Here is a 15,115-nt window from a genome sequence, read left to right on the forward strand (position 1 = left end):
GGCACGGAATCTTAGGCGCTCCTGACGTGGCCCCTCGGAGGTACTCTTTAAGTCGACCCCAATCAGGGTGTGCATCATGTTCTTTTCGGATCTCTAACTGTTTCCACGTGATGGTATCCTCCTCAGAATTTGAGTTTGAGTTACCCCGGCCACCCGTGGATATTTGGGAAACTATGAAATCATCTATAGGGTGGTCAGCCCCCCGTATCCGAGAGAGTACGTCCGCGACAACATTCAGTCTCCCTGGGATATAATTGACTTCAATATCAAAGTCGGCGATAGCCATTTGTCACCGGAGAATCCGAGTGTTCGTGCCCTTAGCAGTGAAGAGCCAGACCAAAGGCCTGTGATCGCTCAAAAGTCTCACCGGATATCCCATGATTAGCGGGCGATTAATCGTGAGACCGTACACCACCGCCAACGCTTCTCTCTCAATGGTACTATATAGTCTCTCGTGCTCGTTAAGAGTGCGAATGAAATAGGAGATTGGGCGTCTCCTACCTCCGTCGTCCTCTTGCTGAAGCACGTCCCCAATCGCCGAAGCACTGGCGTCAGTGGTGAGCAAGAAAGGTTTCGCAAAATTGGGATAAGGGAGGACCACCGTGGAGGACAAATGGGATTTGAGGGACTCAAACGCATGTAGCTGAGGAGGTGCCCATGGACCAAGCTCACGATTCTTGTGCATCCCCGCTACGTCACCCTTCGTCATATCGACCAAAGGCAACGAAATTTCAGCAAAGTTAGGAATAAACTTCCTGTAGTATCCCGCCAATCCCAGGAATGGGAGCAGCTCTTTCTGACGCGCTGGCCGGGGAAAAGTTTTGATGGCTCGGACTTTGTCAGACTGAAGCTTTATCCCTTCCTGGGATATAACATGACCTAGGTAAGCGACCTCCTTCCGGAAGAAATGACATTTCTCCAGCCTCAATGAGAGGTTTGCCTCTTGCAACCTCCGAAGGACATCCTCAAGATTCTTGAGGTGGTCGACCCAAGATGTTCCCAGAACAATGATATCATCCATGTACACCATCGCACTGACCCCTAACAGCCCCGTTAACACCTGGTTCATCACCCTTTGAAAACAGGATGGAGCGTCTTTTAACCCAAAGGGAAGAGACGTGAATTCGTAATGCCCTTCGGGGGTCGAGAACGCCGTTTTCTCGCAGCTGCTTTCCATCAGCGGGATTTGGAGATACCCTTAGGTGATCTCATATGAGATCACTGGGAGGTAACGGGTTAAGATCTAGCAGGGAGAATACGACACTGGAGCCGAGACTGCGCAGCATGGAGTCAATATGGGGAAGAGGGAACCTATTATCAACTACGTGTCGATTTAGAGCACGAAAGTCAAGACAAAGACGAAGGGTTTTATCCTTCTTAACAACTGGAACATCAGGAGCATTGTAGGGAGAATGAGATGGGCGAATGATCCCCTTACTGAGCATATCCCCAATGAGTTCTCTAATCTCATCTCTGTACTTCTTAGGAATGGGATAAGATGTGTGGTAGACCGGCGGTCCAATGGTCCGAATCTCGTGTAGAAAGTGAGGCGTCACGGTAAGTGGATCCCCTGGTAAAGCAAAAACATCGCCATATTTGACCACTAAAGAGGTCAGAGCCATACTTTCCTTGCTATGCCTATTAGGGAAAATTTTCCCTACTTCCAATCGTAACTTATCACCACGAGAGCTATCCACTACGTTATACGCCTGCACCGTTCCCACCGAGACGGTAGTTCCACCATCTACCAGCGCAATCTCCCCTAAGAGGGTAAGTTCCCCAACCACTTGGTCTTTGCGGATCTCACGGGTATCCGGGCTCAAATTCAGGAATGGAACTTTGCACCAAGCCTTTCCATTTTCCATCCTGAGCAGCGCTACTACTCCCTGGCCGAGCAAGCTGGCGCCCTCGGCGTATGGGCGTGCTGTAAACAGCGCCGAGACGGCCTGACCTGCGGGAGCAAGCTTGTCTGCTCTCTCTCAAGTGTTAACGTTATGGTTCCGACTGAGAAACCCGGTACCCAATGAGCCTCACTGGTCTTAACCGGAAACGTGGCTGCCTCACTTACCTCCTGATAACTGTGGCGCTCCTCGCACACGGCGACGAGCGGTGGGGAATGCTGGACCGTCCTTGCAAGGATTACTGGAACATCCTTGCCTTTAACCGTGAACGTTAAAGGACGGAATTTCAAAGTCACCTTATGCGCTGCGAGGAAATCGAACCCGAGGATGAGCTTAGAAGGAAGACCCTCAGCAGGGATGATGAAGAAAGAATGGTGGAACGGAAACCCTGCGAGATGAAACCGAACAGCGACTTTGCCAAGATTGGGCATCTCGGAACCGTCGGCCACTATGATTCTAGTGGTACCAACCTGGGAGCCTTCCATGGTGTCAGGCAAAATGATCGTATGAATAAGAGACACCGCAACCCTTGTCTCTAGGAGAGCACAAACGGACCGAGTATCGTGGGGCTCTAACAAAGTAACCGCCACCATAGCCAAACCGCCACTAGCGCCATGGAAGCTGGCCAAATCGACGTGAACAATTTCCACGCTTGACTGCCGCTCTATCGTCACCTTGGGGTGTGCCTTCCCCTGCGCTGGCCGTTTTTTGACGAGCCACTCTCCGCGAGACCCATCTGGGCCTCCTGACCGACACTCGTATCAGCCGTATCAGCCTTCCAAATCCGCCCCGCACCCCCACAAGTGTGGCAACACGTGCTTGCCCGACCGCGTGCTCTAAAATAGCACGCATCGGTCTCGTGGCCCACCTTCTTACAATGGGTGCAATATGGACGCTTGTGACTACCACGGCCCCGGTTACGCTTTCACGTGTTCCTTCCGACCTTCGGCACAAACAAAGACACCAAACATCGTCTCACGACATGTGTGTGTGTGTGTGTGTGTGTGTGTGTGTGTGTGTGTGTGTGTGTGTGTGTGTGTGTGTGTGTGTGTGTGTGTGTGTGTGTGTGTGTGTGTGTGTGTGTGTGTGTGTGTGTGTGTGTGTGTGTGTGTGTGTGAAAGGAAACTTGTAGACAGTAAGTACTTTTGTACGTTACATCTTCAGTCTGAAGATGTAACATACGAAAATACTTACTGTCTATAAGTTCCCTTTCTCCATTGAGCGATTCTCAGTCTCGACTGCGATGGCATGGAATTAAAAGTGATTTGTGGCTAAAAGATATTAATTGATCACTGGGAACCATTCAGTGTATATGTATATGTATGTATATATATATATATATATATATATATATATACATATACATATATATATAAATATATATACATATATACATATATGTGTATATATATATATACATATACATATATATATACATATATATACATATATACATATATGTGTATATATATATATATATATATATATATATATATATATATATATATATATATATATATGCAAGCAATCACATCACCGTGGTACAAAAATGCAAAATAACAACAGGAGAATGAAAACTTGTAGACAGTAAGTACTTTTGTACGTTACATCTTCAGTCTGAAGATGTAACATACGAAAATACTTACTGTCTATAAGTTTCCTTTCTCCTGTATTTATTTTGAACACACACACACACACACACACACACACACACACACACACACACACACACACACACACACACACACACACGCACGCACGCACACACACACACACACACACACACACACACACACACACACACACACACACACACACACACACACACACACACTCATTACTGCATGTGAATTTCGAAAAGTCTTTAAGAAATACTTCCTCTTTAATGTTTGAAGAACCAACACAAGTCGAACAGCCCCTGAGACGCAAATCTTTGCTTTATGTTCTAGTAGAAATATTTGTTTTTAAGATTTTAATTCTCTTCCAGGCTAGGAAAAGCAACACAAGCCCAACAGCCACCGAGACACGATTCTTTTCTTTATGTTTTTGTGAGGGTATTTGTAAGAAAGTTTTCTCCTCCAGGCTTGAAGAACCAACACAAGTCGGACAGTCACTGAGACAGACGTAAGTCTTTGCTTTGTGTTCTTGTACGGGTATTTGTCTTTGAGATTTTTTCCATCCTCCAAGCTAGAAGAAGTAACATTAGTCCGACAGACACTAAGAAACGATTCTTTTATGTTTTTGTGAGGGTATTTGTTTGTAAGAAAAATTTCCTCCTCCACATTTAAAGAACCATCACAAATTGGATAATGATACACAAGTCTTTACTAGATGTTCTTGTAAAGGTAAATCTAGAAATTTGTCGACGTGAAATGAACTTGAAAAATTTCATTCAACATCAAGTGATATCTAGTTACTAAAATCTCATTGTGACCGCCAATAACCTTACATAAGTATATGTACTCACATTAACATATAGAACTATATACAACTATCATGTAATACGCGAACCTTTGAAACATGGTACATGCACATGACACGTAAACAAGGATGTTCAAAGACCTGTGGCGCCATTTCAAGTTGACCATCCCTCCCAAATACCAAACAAGCTGCAAAAACCTTCCCCTTATTCAGCATTACGTCACGGTCACGTAAAGATCGCGTCAGGGAGAGTTACCCGAACTAAATGCACAATCTCGTCAACCACATCTTAAACATACTTATACCTTCCAGAAAACACAATCAATATATAAAAACCACACACCACATCAAGATCAATTGTAGAATGCCGAGGCTATGAATATTATAGAAGAAAGGTTAAATGTTACTACAAGCTGTCAACCCAGAATAGAATGCAGACACACGCATTCTGAAATGTATATGATGCGAGCGGCTGCGCCGCTAAAATGGGATTATACCCACGGGATACCTTTCCTAGAGATTACACCTACAAGACTTACTCCCCCGGACGCTGTATATAATAATCGTTTTTAAAAATCAAAGCCCATCCAACTAGGTTTACCTCCAACCATTACTAACCTATGAAACATTAAAAATCTACGTAAACCCATTCGTACACTGCAACGTACGCAGTGGTGGTAGTGTGAACGACAGATACGCTTACATCATTACATATGTCAAAAATAATTCGTATTTTCAAATCTATCGATGTCGTAATTTTTTATATTTTGTCTGTGATGACGAAATACTATCTACTGTGATGAGAGTCCGTATATGTCTTTCTTGCATGGGTGTGGTAAGTTTTGTCATTACAAAATGAGTTTCAGAAACATTTTCATGTTGAATACTTGTAAACAGAGTGAACGGTGTATGAAATTTCTCTTCCACTAAAAGGCACTAGATATAGATCTGTTGGCATAATCATTATCTAGATATAAATATGTTAGACCAAAGACTGAAAATAGGAAGGTCATGCAGGTAAATCTGAGTTCATTTTGTATTCACTACCATTTTGCCACATAGAACGTTAAAAAAAATCGAAACAAGATACGAAGTCTTGTACCCTGTGTGGGGGCAGCTGAAATCTACAGTCCCACTCTCCTTACATGTAGTGACTGGCAGAAAGAGTCATTGAATGCTAAGAAGCTGGAGGGGGGGGGGGTTATGAAATGAAAAGCACAGCTCTCCCCACCTCCCCTCCTCCCTTCTTTAAAGAAAAAGGCTAAAACAATTGCTAAATCCCTATACCACACCAACAGAAAATTTGTGTTGAAAATCTATTTTGGACATTTTATAACCATTTTTCTGAGAGAGCGCTTGGAGGTCGCTTGAGATTCCTTTGTTCTTTGGCACTCCAAAAGGAGTCTCTTTGTCCTTGAAGGCCGAGACCGGAAGTTGCCTCAGAACCAAAGGCGCGACAAGGAGTGGGAAGAGAAAGACTGAGGGCGGGTGCTTGCTTATCGGCAAGAGTTGTCCTAGTGGTTAGGGGGATGCGTTGATGGTAGTTAGGGTGCGTGTTTGTAGTAGTGGGAGTGGTGGTGGTTGCGTTGGTGGTGGTTCCGATGGTGGTGTTGGCGAAAGCGGTGGTCGTGGTAAGGTTGAGCATGGCTAAAGGCAGTGTATGATTATTCTAACAAAGTAACTGGTATATGGTTATTATCATTATGCTTATTATCATTATTATCATATTTATATTTAATTATCACTATTGTTTTCATTATAATCATTATAACCATTTCCATTATTATTTTGACAAGTGATACTGTTATCATTCATACATACATACATACATACATACATACATACATACATACATACATACATACATACATACATACATACATACATACACACATACATACATACATACATACATACATACATACATACATACATACATACATACATACATACATACATACATACATACATACATACATACATACATACATACATACATACATACATACATACATACATACATACATACATACATACATACATACATACATACATACATACATACATACATACATACATACATACATACATACATACATACATACATACATACATACATATATACATACATACATACATACATACATACATACATACATACATACATACATACATACATACATACATATATACATGCATACATACATACATACATACATACATACATACATATATACATACATTCATACATACATACATACATACATGCATACATACATACAGACATACATATATACACACATACATACATATATACTTTCATACATACATACATACATACATACATACATACATACATACATACATACATACATACATACATACATACATACATACATACATACATACATATACTAAAGGCTTTTTTTCTCCTTATAAGGGAGGTAGCCATAAAAGCAAAGGCATAAAAACCACTCCCACCCAATCTATCCCTATCACACTCCATCCCCCTTCACCCTCTTCCCTCCCTCTTATCTTGACACCTCATGGATGACGGGTCATCCCTGTATCTTGTCCACTCCCCTTGGTCAGAAGCAGTGTCGTAAAACACAGCACATCCACAGCAAAGCCGCTTCATTAAATCGGCGACCGCTCTTCTCCGTCCCCTCATGCAGAAAAGGAGAAGACGGGGAGAAATCCTTTCGGGCTCCGTCAAATTTTTCTCACACATACTTCCTCTCCCCCCAAACCCCACCCATTCCACCTCATGGATCACAGCATCATCCATATACAACCGTTCTTCATTCATCCCTGTCTTCTGTCCTTTCCCGTCCTTCCTCAACAGGCATTCCACTCTTCCCCAAAGCCCCTTTTACCCCATCCATCCATCTCATCCTAGGTCGCCTCCTCATGTTCACTCCTTATTTTGATATGGCGTTATTTTCTTGTGATATATGAGGGACAGAAAGAAAACAGAGCAGTGCTTTCCATATAATTTGATGATAGTCATGAGACAACGTTGAAAAAAAAAACCAGTCGGAATTATCTGATGAATCAATACTATATTGACACTCCTACGGACCAGAACCACGTAGTATTCTTTTATGATTGAAGGTTAGCCTCCACTCTAAGAAAAATACTGATTACTTCAAACACCTACCTTCCCTCTTTTCTGTTACCCTCCCCAAATTTCTCCTTTGCCACTTCTTTATTGTGATATTGCCCCCAAGGATAGAAGCACTGGTTATTGGGAACAGAATACGGATAAAACAGAAAGGTGACAAATCTGTCGCAGTGGTAAAAATTGGTGAAACTGGTGAAATGGTTCAATTAGCATATAAGAACATAAGAATAAAGGAGACTGCAAGAAACCATAAGGCCTACTCTTGGCAGCTCCGTATCCATCACCACCTGTCATCCCCATCCATAAAGTTGTCTAATCGTTTTTTAAAACAACTGATAGTTTCAGCGCTTACTACATGGTTACTAAGTTTATTCCATTCATCGACCACCCTATTAGTAAACCAATTCTTGCCTATTTCCTTTTTAAATCTAAATTTGTCCAGTTTATAACCATTACTGCGAGTCCTGCCCTGTTGTTTTATTATGATGACCTTGTTTGCTTCACCCTTGTTATAGCCTTTGATCCACTTGAACACTTCTATTAGATCACCCCGCACTCTACGTCTTTCCAGAGAGTGTAAGTTTAGGTGCCTAAGGCTCTCTTCGTAAGGCAAATTTCCGAGTCCATGTATCATTTTGGTCATTCTTCTCTGTACTGATTCTAGTGAATTTATGCCCATTTTGTAGGACGGAGACCAAAACTGTGCCGCATAGTCAAGGATGGGTCTAACTATTGCTAGATAGAGTTTGATAATTACCTCTGCACTTCTATTCGTTACCGTCCTAGCAATGAAACCTAATGCCCTGTTAGCTTTATTTCTGGCGCTAATGCACTGCTTCCTAGTTTTGAGGTCCGGTCTCAGATTTGTCTAAAAACGTGTTATCTAAATTGTATCTATTTTCGGGGTTGTATAGCCCTACGTTTAACACGCTACACTTAGAGACATTGAAATTCATTTGCCATTTCACCGACCATGTGAACAATTTATTAAGATCATCCTGCAGAATATCTGCGTCGTCTCCTGACCTAATTAGGCGTCCTATTTTAGTGTCGTCCGCAAACTTACTAACATCACTATTTATCCCATCGTCTAAGTCGTTTATTTACATAATGAACAATAAGGGACCCAAAACAGAGCCCTGGGGGACCCCGCTAGTAACATTGCCCCACCTGGATTATATTTCATTTATGGTGACCCGCTGTTTTCTGTTACTAATCTAAGCTCTAATGCATTCTAACACTTTTCCTCCTATGCCATGGGCTTTGATTTTATTTAGTAGTCTCCGGTGTGGTACCTTGTCGAACGCTTGGCTAAAGTCAAGGTAAATAACATCGTAATTTTTATTGTTATATGACGCCTTATATACTTTAGTGTAAAAGGATAGATGATTAGTCACACATGACTTACCCTTGGAGAAACCATGCTATGAATCACGAATTAAATCATGTCTTTCGATGTGTTTTGTGAGTCTATTTACTATTATTGATTCAAGCATTTTTCCTATAACCGATGTCAAACTGATTGGCCTGTGGTTATATATAGACGATCTATCTCCCTTCTTAAAAACAGGAACAATGTTTGCCTGCCTCCAAGCAGTTGGAACAAAACCAGTGTCTACCGATTTATTGAATATTTCAGTTAACTGGTCGCAGATTTCAAATTTACACTCCTTAAACATTCCTTGAAAATTTTCGTCTGGACCCGGAGATTTTGTAGCTTTAAGTCTGTCAATCTGCTTGACTACTTTTTCTTTACTAATGCTGATATTAGATAGACTACTTTCTTTATCCCCTCTGAAGATCGGATCGTAGTCAGGTACTTTATCTAGCCTCTCATTAGTAAACACCGATAGAAAATAATTGTTAAACTCCTCACTTATTTTTTTCTTCCGATTCTATCATGACATTTTCTTCGTTTTTAATTGGTCCTATTCTTTCTTTATTTTTTGTTCTATAGAGGTGAAAGAAATGGATTTTGCTTGACTGGCAACCTTGATTTCATAATTACGTTTCGCTCAACGTGTATTTCTTTTAATCAGCTTTGCAATTTCGTTATATCTTGATCTAAGGTGTGATTCCCCGTTTTTTATTTTTACGTAAAGTCCTCTTTTCATTCCGATCTCATGTTTCAATGTGTCCGCCATTCATTTGGGAGTATTACTATTTTTCCGTATTGGTTTTAGGGGGATAAATGTGTTTTGTGCATTAATAATTAGATCAGTTAGATTGCTATACATTTCTTTTAAATCGCTGACCTGACTGTTGGGCCCTCGCCCCCAATTGACCTGACCTAAGGTATGCATATTGCCCTCCGTGACCCAGACCTCACTCCCAGCCCCGCTCCGAGAACCAAGAATGTTCCAAACGTCCGTATGGCATTTCGTATTCAATTTCAAATAGGTTTTATATTGTCAAAGTTTGCTTTCCTGAAGTCTGGTACTTGAACGTTATTCGTACTTTTTAATTTTTCCCAGTTAACATTAAATCTTATTTCTTGATGATCGCAAGAGCCTAGACTATCTCCCACTATTACGCTGCTAATTTGGTGCTCATTATTTTTCAGAATTAAGTCCAGGGTATTTTGTCCCCTAGTAGGATCGGTAATCACTTGTTTTAGGAAATTATCCTGCACCACATCTAGGAATTTCTTCGCTTCATGATCACCTATTAAAGTTTCCCAGTCAATGTTTCTATAATTAAAATCTCCCATGATCACAACGTTTTTGCACTGGGATGTTCTGTGAATTTCATGAATCAGGGGATCAGTCTGCTCAGTGCTGAGGTTAGGAGGTCTATACAAGACGCCAATAATAACTTTCTTATTCTTGCCTATAATCTCTACCCAAATAGATTCCGTACAGTCCTCTTCCTTAATCGAATTGTTGATAATACATATAGTGATTCCTCCTCCTTCATTCTAGCATATTGGACTGGTGACCCGTGTTATTGATGGTAGTGGTAGTGGTGGTGATAATTTGTAAAGATAAAAGGAATTTGGGTAAAATAGTGATAGCTTGGAAAAGCACTTGGTGTACTAGAATAGGTTACTTGGATGAAAATAGGGAAATAATTGATGAAAGAATAGAAGTAGATGACAGGTGTATGGTGGCAGCGTTGGGAAACTGATACAGACCGTACAATTGACAAAAAGTAGGATTCCAAATAGGTTAGCATACGTACAAAGAAGTTTTTGAAAGGAGAACAAGAGGTTGGCATGTGTCATAATTTTGAGCAGCTGACACGCGACTCCACAAAAAAAAAAAAAAAAAAAAAAAAAAAAAAAAATCGTATTCAGCTTAGGAACAGCACTTTTTTTTTTCTTCTTCGAAAATTAAACTGTTTTGCTCCACAGTGGGTAGAGCTTTTGAATGTTGAGCGTACCCCGCTCCCTAAAAAAAAATAAAAAAATAAAAAAAAAATAAAAAAAATGTAAATGATATTAATGATCAATTTGTTATACTTAGCACATTGGTGGCCTGACACTTACACTGAACCAAATCTAAAATGTCATTGTACATACATACATATGCCAAAGGCTCTTTTCCCCCTTACACAGGAGGCAGTGAGCAATTTCATAGGTAATAGGCCACAATCTAATTAGTTATCCTTAGATCCGTTCCCAAATATGGAACGAAGTCCGTCACCAACCACTTAGATGACAATTTCCATATCTGCCTAGACTTCATGAATACACATGTGATATGGCAGTTTAATTCGTTCACACATCCTTCAGACGCCAGCATGAAATTACCTTTCCATTGTTTCAGTTAACGTTTTTATGGCTTAACTTAAAGTGGTAGACAGGAAGGGGAGTAAAGGAAATCTTAGAAGTGGGTTCTAGCAACAGGTTCACGTTAACTAAGATCGTTAACTAGAGTCTTACAGGGCAGCGCATGATGGATGTGATGCTCTACAGATATATCAGAAAATGTTAAAAACGAATCTTCTTTATATGATGGTGAAGAAATTTAGGCAACAAGTGAAAATATTTCCATTGATGTAGTGTTGTTATGCACCAATGGTATAATAAAGAATAGCTTATATGATAGATACTTTCTTTTCTCAAAGAATAACTTATTTGATAGATACTTTCTACCATGATCAACAATTGAATTAGGTTTAAGACCTACCTAAGTTATCAAGTGAACATGGCTTACGCAAACATAAACTAATCCCAATTATAAAGTTGATTTCGGGAATGTACTAATTAACAGGTCCTTCTGTCCTCGACAAAATTGCACTGTCTACGGGCATAAAAATAAATAAACGGGGCTTGATTCCTAGTTCTTTTCGTTTTGGTAAGTCCAGCATCGCAGAAAGCACTGCAGCTTGGAGGTATTTAAGTACTGTCTGACATGACTGGAGTGAAGTGATAAAAGTACGACGAGAGGTTGAACTTGAGTTTGATTTTGAGAGATGATTTTTCAAACCAACTCCAAAAAGAAACGGCCGACTGACCTGACAGGTGAACGTGACGGATCTAAAATAACTTGAATCAATCAGTCAATCAATATTGGGGTGGGATTGACCAAATGCATACCAAAAAGGAGTGCTTTGTTATTGTGAGCATGACTGGATCCGCTTAAGAGTTATATTTCTAATATGATATTCAAATAACCTCAAGGGGAACAGACGTTGTAGGGGGCATCCCACAACCGAGATGAGTAAAACAATTAAATTTCACTTAATTTGGAAAAGTGAATAGTGCAATAGATAAAGAGTGAGCTTTTAAGGACATTTAATATTATAATTGGATCTCCAGTGCATGAAGAGTGCACTAACTCCTATGGGACTTATCCATGGCAACGAATGACCTTTCTACTTTCGTCCATTTAATGCCCCTTCTTATTTGACTGATACTGTTATTGGCAGCTATAAGTGGATTTCATTTCTCTTTTCATTATCATCTTGATAAAGTTTTATCATCACATTTGGATTATATTTAGTCCGGCTGGCATTTCCTTTAATCTGTATGCCTCATTAGACCGTTTATTACACTATATCTCATGTCAAGTTAATATTTAGTCAATCTGCTGAATATTTTTTCATATTTTTCTCCATAGAAGGCTTTGTTGTCTTATGAGAGGAGTCCTGTATGTAATACCACTCATTGTTGTGATTCATAAATCGTTCCTAGATTTGTCCCGTCTTCCTTGTATCAAATATATTAAATGATTTACATTAGACTTGTCTGATATTTGTGTGTTTGTGTGTATGTGTTTGTGTGTGTATATGTTTGTGTGTGTGTGTGTGTGTGTGTGTGTGTGTGTGTGTGTGTGTGTGTGTGTGTGTGTGTGTGCATGTGTGTATTTGTGTGTGTTTGTGTGTGTGTGTGTGTGTGTGTGTGTGTGTGTGTGTGTGTGTGTGTGTGTGTGTGTGTGTGTGTGTGTGTGTGTGTGTGTGTGTGTGTGTGTGTGTGTGTGTGTGTATGTGTGTGTGTGTGTGCTATGCTCGTGGTGACCCGTCTTTGTATCTACAAAGACGGGTCAACATCAATTTTTTTCCTAAAATCTTGAATAGTGTTTGCACACACTGTTTCTTTGTTTGATTTGTTCCAAGTATCTATCACTCTGTGTGGGAAGTTATTTTTTCCAGATCTCTTCTGTAATTATCTTTTTTTAGTTTCTTTTCCTGTCCTCTTGTTTTTCCATTGTCCCATTTCAACAAGTCATTCTTATCTAAGATTTCCATTCCCTTCATAATTCTATAGATAGTTAGTAAGTATCCTCTTTCCCTTCTTTGTTCCAGAGTTGGTAATTCTAATTTGGACAGTCTTTGTTCATATGTCATTTTGAAAAGAGTTGGTACCAGTTTTGTTGTTGCTCTTTGTATTCTTTCTAATTTTCTATATTCTTTTTGGTACTGGGTGTCCATAGTGTTGCTGCGTACTCGAGTTTTGGTGTAGTTAATTTTTTCTATCAATTCCTCGTCCAAATAGACAAATGCCACTTTTATTGACCTCAACTAATTGTAGTTTCCTCCTACTATTCTATTAATATGCTTATCCGGTGTCATGTCTTTGCTGATCATCACTCCAAGGTCTTTTTCCGAGTTTACTTTTTTGACATCTTCACCAATTTTATAATCTGTCGATATTCTGTTTTCACTTTTTCCAAATTCCATTATATTACATCCCTTGATATTGAACTTCACTTCCCACTTTTGAGTTCATTTCCAGATCTTGTCCAAGTCTTGTTGCAATAAGTTGCAATCCTCCTCAGTTTTTACTTTCTTTAGTATTTTTGCGTCGTCTGCAAAGACATTCATATAACACTCTACTCCTTCATCCATGTCATTTATGTATATAGTAAACATGATCGGGGCCAGTACTGATCCCTGCGGGACACCACTTATCATTTTTTCCTAATCTGAGAATTTGTCTCTAATTACTACTCTCATTTTCCTCCCAGTCAGGAAGTCTTTCATCAATTCCAATAATTTTCCTATAATGTCACCTATTGATTCTATCTTCCTTATTAGTTTATTGTGTGGTACCTTATCCAATACCTTTTGTAGGTCCAGAAAGGCATAGTCTGCCCAACCATCTCTCTCTTGTATTGTCTATTAATCTTGAGTAGAAGCATATCAAGTTTGTTGTACATGATCTTCCTTGTCTGAATCCAAATGTTTAACCCATCTATTTTTGACGACCTTTTCGCAAATATTTGCTACTCTGCTTGTCAGGGAGACCGGTCTGTAATTTGATGGGTCTTCCTTGTTTCCTCCTTTATAAATTGGTACAATGTTTGCCTTCTTCCAGTCCTGTGGCACTTTTCCTTCTTTAAGTGAGAATTTAATTATATTGTATATTTATCTGTTATCTTCCATGCATTCTTTCAATATCCAATTTGCAATTCCGTCTGGACCATGTGATTTTCTGGCGTCAAGGGTTTTGATTTGGTCGCTGATTTTCTTCTGTGTTACAATTATTTCTTTCATTGAGGGGGATCTCTCTCTATTTTCTCACAGTTAGGTGAGTTTTCTATTGTGAATACTGATTTGAAGTGGTTGTTCATGATTTCAGCCATTTCAAGTTTCTCTGTATATTCATGTTTACCTTGGCGCAACTTTTCTATTTCTTGTTTATTCTTCAGTTTGCCATTTACATACCTGTAAAATAGCTTGGGTTCTTCCTTGCATTTTTCATAGTTTCTCTTTTCATCTCTGCGCATTTTTACATATTCATTTCTTGGTTTGATGTGCATTTGCCATTTGCTTTTTTTTTTTTTTTCTTCTTTTTTCAATTTCTTCCAAGCTTTGTCTCTTTTATCCTTAGCCTCACTACACCTTTTGTTCTACCAGCTTTTATGTATCTTTCCATTTTTTGTTGTGGTACGTATTTATTTACTCCCTCTTTGTAAATTTCTTTTAGTATATTCCATATCTCTTCCATCCCTGTTTCTTCATTTAGGAATTTTTCCCAGTTCGTGTTTCGAAAGAATTTTTTGAGTTTCTCAATTTTGTTGTTGTTGTACATTAGTCTTCCTATTCTATGTTTATCATTTCTGCTTTGATCCATTTGCTCTTACACGGTCACTCTTTCCTATCGGAGTTTTACAATAAATGTTATCGACAATTTCAGGCTCTGTGGTAAGTATTAAATCCAGCCTTGATGGTTCTTCACTACTTCTGTATCTGATGTTTTTCCTTATCCACCGAGTCATTGTGT

This window comes from Oratosquilla oratoria, chromosome 10, assembly GCF_046742065.1.
Source record: "Oratosquilla oratoria isolate Oo_2021 chromosome 10, ASM4674206v1, whole genome shotgun sequence".
NCBI classification, from domain to species: domain Eukaryota; kingdom Metazoa; phylum Arthropoda; class Malacostraca; order Stomatopoda; family Squillidae; genus Oratosquilla; species Oratosquilla oratoria.